This window comes from Alosa alosa, chromosome 13, assembly GCF_017589495.1.
Source record: "Alosa alosa isolate M-15738 ecotype Scorff River chromosome 13, AALO_Geno_1.1, whole genome shotgun sequence".
NCBI classification, from domain to species: Eukaryota; Metazoa; Chordata; class Actinopteri; order Clupeiformes; family Clupeidae; genus Alosa; species Alosa alosa.
In genome coordinates, this window is record NC_063201.1 from 17,184,875 (window position 1) to 17,190,874 (window position 6,000).

Consider the following 6,000-nt stretch of genomic DNA (forward strand, 5'->3'; position numbering starts at 1 on the left):
GTGGTGTTCACAAGCTAACATGAATTAGTATTACTATACACTTTATTATCCTGGAGATCAATTAAGTATGTGTACAGAAACACCTGGAAGTCTAACTCAAACACATAGATTTGAATCTTAACCGTAGCTCCTTGGGTGAAGCAAGATCCTAAGAACGTAGGGTACAGTATGATAACACCTAGGAAACCTACAATGAATGCAATAAACACCATACAAATCAAGTCAAGTCAAGTTTATTTAAATAGCGCATTTCATACACAGAGGTTATTCAATGTGCTTTTTTACACAGTACACCACAAAGTGGTGTGGTGTATGTTCACCATAAAGTTGCTTTAGAAAAATGTCAGTCAGAGTATGTTTTTTTTTTTTTTTTTTTCCGTAGGGTCCCTGGTTCATACCAGGTTTCTCATTAAACATTAAATCTTTGTACTCTCCCTGATGTGTTTTGCAGGACCCAGTTTTGCTTTGTTTGGATGCTCCGTGTTCCCTAACCATCTTCTGGTCAGTGGGATAGAAAGTGGCTGACAGTAATGGTTTGAGGAGAGCTCTGTGCCCACGTGCCAGTCTGCTACATGTGCGGAGCTGTCCATGGCATCAGCACCCAGAGGCACCCGTGTTTTGACTGGAGTCTGGGTCTCCGTCTGAAACGTGCTGAAGCGCTCTGAGCTGAGCTGAGTGCAGTGGTACTCCTCTTCCCCCGGGGTGACTCACCACCCCATCTGCCCGTTGTGTCCCCCTGTCTGCTCAAGCGGCCGTTGCCCCGTCTGCCTGGCGAAGTAGGGCGGCATGTTCCCGTCCTTAATCTTCCATCAGATGCTTTTTTAAACTGCCCATCTCTATCTCTCTGTTCCTCCCTCCCTTTCACTCTCTCTCTCTCTCTCCCCTCTCACCTCTTTCTCTCTTTTCTTTCAATCAGGGTTTTCTGAAAGCTGCTTACTCTGTTTACTCTGTACTCTGTTTGGGTCCATAAAGCTCGTCTCAGGCTCTTTTATGGGTGTGACTGTAGTTCTAACCACTCTTTTAAAACCTGTCATTAAAGTAGCAAAGAGATGTGAATCTAAGCAAGGCAGAAAAAAAAAACATGAAACATAAACAAAGCTGAATCAAACTTCTGTGATTTTGTAATGACATATAAAAACAATTGGTTTCAATTGTAGAATTCTGACATCACTTAAAATGTCTACACCTAAGAGATGCCTTCTACACATAGTTATTGCAGATAAGTGGAATAATATCCTCTATTTTTATTTTAGTGTTTGAATTGTCATCCTCGACAACTGATGAATGAATCCTATTCTGCCTGCTTTGGCAAAGAATGAGGGGCAGCTCCACTGTGACTGCTTGAGCCTGCAGCCTCAGCTCTGTAAAACATATAGGCACAATTTGTTACTGGATGCACCTACATTTTGGGTTATGGTTATGATATGATGACAGTTACTTACCTTATGTAAAAAGACTATAAATTAGAACGAGACATTATACTTTATGACTGTTCATCGATTGGAAAATATCAGTCTGTGTCCTGCAACATATAGTAGGCCTATCACAATAATATCAAATTAAAATGGATCTGAGCTTGCATATGGTTAAATCGCATAAGTAAAATTTGTCCTGATGTCATCTCTTTCAGAGATTTAGCTTTCTATTTTTTTCTATTGGTAGTTGATCTCATTTGCTGTGTCTTAACTGATTATCAGTCCACCACATAAACCAGCATTAGTGTGCCAGCCACCCCCTGTGTCATGTGTAAATATGTCCAGCGGGAAAGGACAGGGAGAATATAGGTCAGCCTAGAGATTTTGACGGCGGATCTTTTTTTTGGGGAACGCCTCATCAGCAGCCCAGGGCAAAAGCTTCCCAAGCAACAGTTGCTCGGCACCTGGCCAAAGCATTTTGGGGAATGCTGGGGAGCTTATGTCGTCTCTCAGTAGCCCGCAGCAGTGGCTAACACTGGGAATGTGCGGCCTAACTGACAACCCACAAGCAGAAAATGGCTCTCATCTGATCATTGTGGTTTCCAAGCATAGTCATTCAACTCATTTGAGTTGGGACATAGATTGTTAGGCTGTCTCTCAGCTGCTTGTGAACTCTGTAGAGTCATATTTCTGTGTCTGTATGTGTGATGAGGATTATATAGTGGCAATATGCTTAAGCCCAGAGTATTCTCTAAGGAGAGTTTAAAGCTTTTTTGAGCTTCGCAGACCGTGGAAGTTGACAGTTGACAGATTTCTTTGAGAAATAAGTAAACTTAAGTAAACAAATGATCAAAATGACCTGGAACTCATATAACATTGTCAACCTACATGACAATGTTCTTTAAGGTTCTATTTTTAACTTTATACAAATTCTTTGTTCCCTATAGTCTAGTAGTCTTTAGTTTGCCCTACAAAAACGCCATCCTATGCATTCTCATAACTTGCTCAGTCAAGCATCCACGCTTTGCTTTGTGCTGCAGGGACTCTTTCAGCTGAGAGATATAACGGCAGAACCAAAGCTGCAACACGTTGTCATTGTCAGTGCCTGACACTCCCATAAGCTGAAGACACCAGAGGCCACTGGAGACGAGGGGGAAACAGGAGCTTCACTTCATGTGTTCACACTTGTCTTGCCCCAAGCTGTCGTGACCTACTCATGTAGTACGTATGAGCCTGGCCTGGACCTACAGGGGAGCTGGGAGCTCTGGGGTTCACGCTCCTAATCGAAACACATGCCACTGACAAGCTGCTGCCGCAGCACTGAAAGGATCAGGGTCTCTGCTGCACCTAGTCTTCATGAAGCCAGTGGGCAGGGTGTTACTGTTCAAAGAAGAAACCAGAACGGAATTGAATTTAAAAGTATTAGTGGTCATTCACCTGTACATTAAACAACAGACTGCTGCTTTTCAAATATAGTAGGGTCTCTCTGCAGAATATTAAAAGTTTGTATACTTTCAGGAGTGCATTGCATTGTTTGGCAGATTTTGTGTTTGGTTTTACTGTTTTATTGACAGGTTTCAAAGATTGTTTGAAGTGAAGATTTTGTGTGAAAGCACTACTGTAAGAATGGCTGAAAAATAATGCTTTATCAATATAATGTCTGCATTTGGTAAGTATGTGGAATCCTAGCGGACGTAGGTCTCCATCACAGCTTTCGTAACTCCAGAGCTCAGTGCTTCCTTGTGTAAGTTCAGTCACATGTTGTGCTCTCTTCCCCTTCTCTCCCCACAGGCACAACGCAGCACTACACAGAATAACATGCCGCCACACCCTCTGCTGCCAACACTGTCCTTCCTCCCTCTGTCACACAACAGCCCTCTGTCCAGACACACTGTGTATCCCCATGTTCCCGTCACCGTGCGTCTCTCATTATCTGCAACCAAGATATCAAGTTCCTGATCAGTGCACAGCGCTGTCTGTTATTAGCTCTACTTTATATTGTCAGTCATTCATTTGAATGACAGAAAAATCTTTCTTAGAAAAAGTCAATAGTGGGGTGTGTTGTGTTACATTTGAATGTTGTCTTGCAACAGATTGCCTGCAGGCCTTATCTCCATTTCTGCTGATGTGGGGGGAAAACGGCTGCTGCTGCCAACTCTTTGTGGATCCTCAAATACAGTGTGTTATTTCAAAGGCTTGGTTTGGCACACAGAGCCCCTGAGAGAGGTCCCACCAGCTGCCTAACCCAACGTGTTCTTCCATACTAGTGTGGGGGAGATGATATCAATGGCAAACATCTCAAGTTAGTCCAGGTTCCCTTTTCATAATGCCCTAAATGATGATGTTGTAATGGTCAGCTTTGATGTGACCCTTTCTGCTATTGTGTCCTAGCGTGGAAGCCAGCCCGAAAACCCCGCTCACGAAATTTGGCCTGGACTTGTTCCATTGAGAAGCAACTATGCCCGAACCAGAGCAGTTTGCACCAATCAAATTGTATAGGCGGGCTTTATTCGATGATGGACAGATGAGCATCAGAGCCTAGTCTATCACATCACCTGAGCGCCCTTTGGTTCATTTTGTTTACACAAAAAAGTTGTTGTCGCTAGAGAAGCTACATTTAGATTACACTATTGTGTCTGTTGTAGGCTACAAGATAGCCTATTGACAGTGCATTAACTTAAAAAAAATGTTCAAAAGCGAAACAAAACTAAAACAGCGAGAAGAAGGATGTTTTGGTTCAGGATTCACGGTAGGCTATTTCGTTGCTATAATTGATTAGGTCTATCCAATTGAGTGCAGAGGCATTTTTCCCCCTGTTTCAGTTGAAACACACCCCATAATCATGTCCCAGTAGAGCAGTGCCAGACTCAAATTCTGACTACTGTAGAATTGAGTATGACTACGTCAGGCTAATTGTGTCCGGCATGTATCCCCTGCTGGTCAAAGCATTTCATCATTTTAGTACATGCTGCCTCATGATGAGCCATATAGCAAAGGTACACAGGGTTTGGCTGTGCCTTGTTTTTAGTCCTTAGGTTCTTCTGGTGCGACAGTCAAGGTAAAAGTTTCATAACGAAAAAAAAAGAAGTTCAAGACTCGCACACAGAGAGTCAAAAAGCTAGACGAGTCTGGATTCAAAACAGTCATCAAAATCTGAGGAAAGTCATGGACTGAAAGATTGGACTGAAAAGACAGCAAAACATGTCTGCAAAAGTTTTCTAAAATGCCACATGTACATTATGCTGTGTACAGTGAAGTAATCATGGTTATAAAACGAAATAATAAAACAAAATTATGTTATAAACAAAAATAACAAAACAAAACAAACACGTAAGGGTATGCACAAACAAGCAAACAAGATCACAGAGGACTTGCCATCTGACCAAGAAACATGTGCCTCCCTCTCTTCAGGTGCAACCTTACGCAGTGACATGCGGCGTGTCACGCGTCAGCACTGTCACCCAAGTGGCCCAGGGGCTGGTTAAGAGCGCTGGGGCGCTGAAAGACGCCTGGGCTACACCTAGTCCCAAAACAGCCCACGGCCAGGAAGCTGATTTATATCAGCTGCAGGCTTATTTTGGGGTACGCATGTCATGTCAGGGGGGACAGGTGGGAAAGGACATCAGATAAGAGAAGATGTGTGTGTGTGTGTGTGTGTGTGTGTATGTGTGTGTGTGTGTGTATAGGTGTGTGTGTGTGTGTGTGTGTGTGTGTGTGTGTGTGTGTGTGTGTGTGTGTGTGTGTGTGTAGGTGTGTGTGTGTGTGTGTGTGTGTGTGTGTGTGTGTGTGAGTGTGCATGTGCATGTGTATAGGTGTGTGTGTGTCAGTGTGTGTGTCTTTGTGTGTGTGTGTGTGTGTGTGTGTGTGTGTGTGTGTGTGTGTGTCTCTCTCTCTCTCTCTCTCTCTCTGAGTTTGTGTGTAAGTAAGCAACAGTAAACCATGTAGGTATTCACAGAGAGATAGATAGATTAGTTGATAAATACTTGAAAGAGATAGATGTAGAGAGAGAGGCATAGAGAGAGATAGGAGGAAAAGAGGTGGATGAAGAGAGAGAGAGAGAGAGAAAGAGAGAGAACGTGAAGGGAAGAGCAGATTGAGGGGCACTGGCCAGATCTGAAAGCGAGCTGCAGAGGGCAGCGGCACAGCTCCAGGGCCAGAGGGTATTTACAGTCATCCAAAAAATGTGACCGACTCATTTACGGATTCTCAACATTCTTATTGGTCCACCGGGCTATCCGTCAAAGATGAAACTGACAGCCAATTGGCTGGGAATCTAGGGGAAGGGGGGTTTGTATGTGCTCCGTCATGCTATCAACATAGTTGTGTGCGTGTGTAAATTGTGTCCTATAGGCTGAGAGGCGTCACATGGTCGCTTTGTGTACCCACAATGCATTTGTTTGGTTTGTACACAGTCAGTGTTCCTATCATCATGTCTTTTTGAAAATCTCTCCCTGGTCTTGTTTATCTATACATTTCCCTATGACATGCACCATGAGGGCTGGGTTGGATTAGCAAGAAGCTGAAGAGGCTGTATCTGTCTTCCTCTCCCTCTCTCCATCGCTCTTGCTCTTTGGACTGTCCAGAA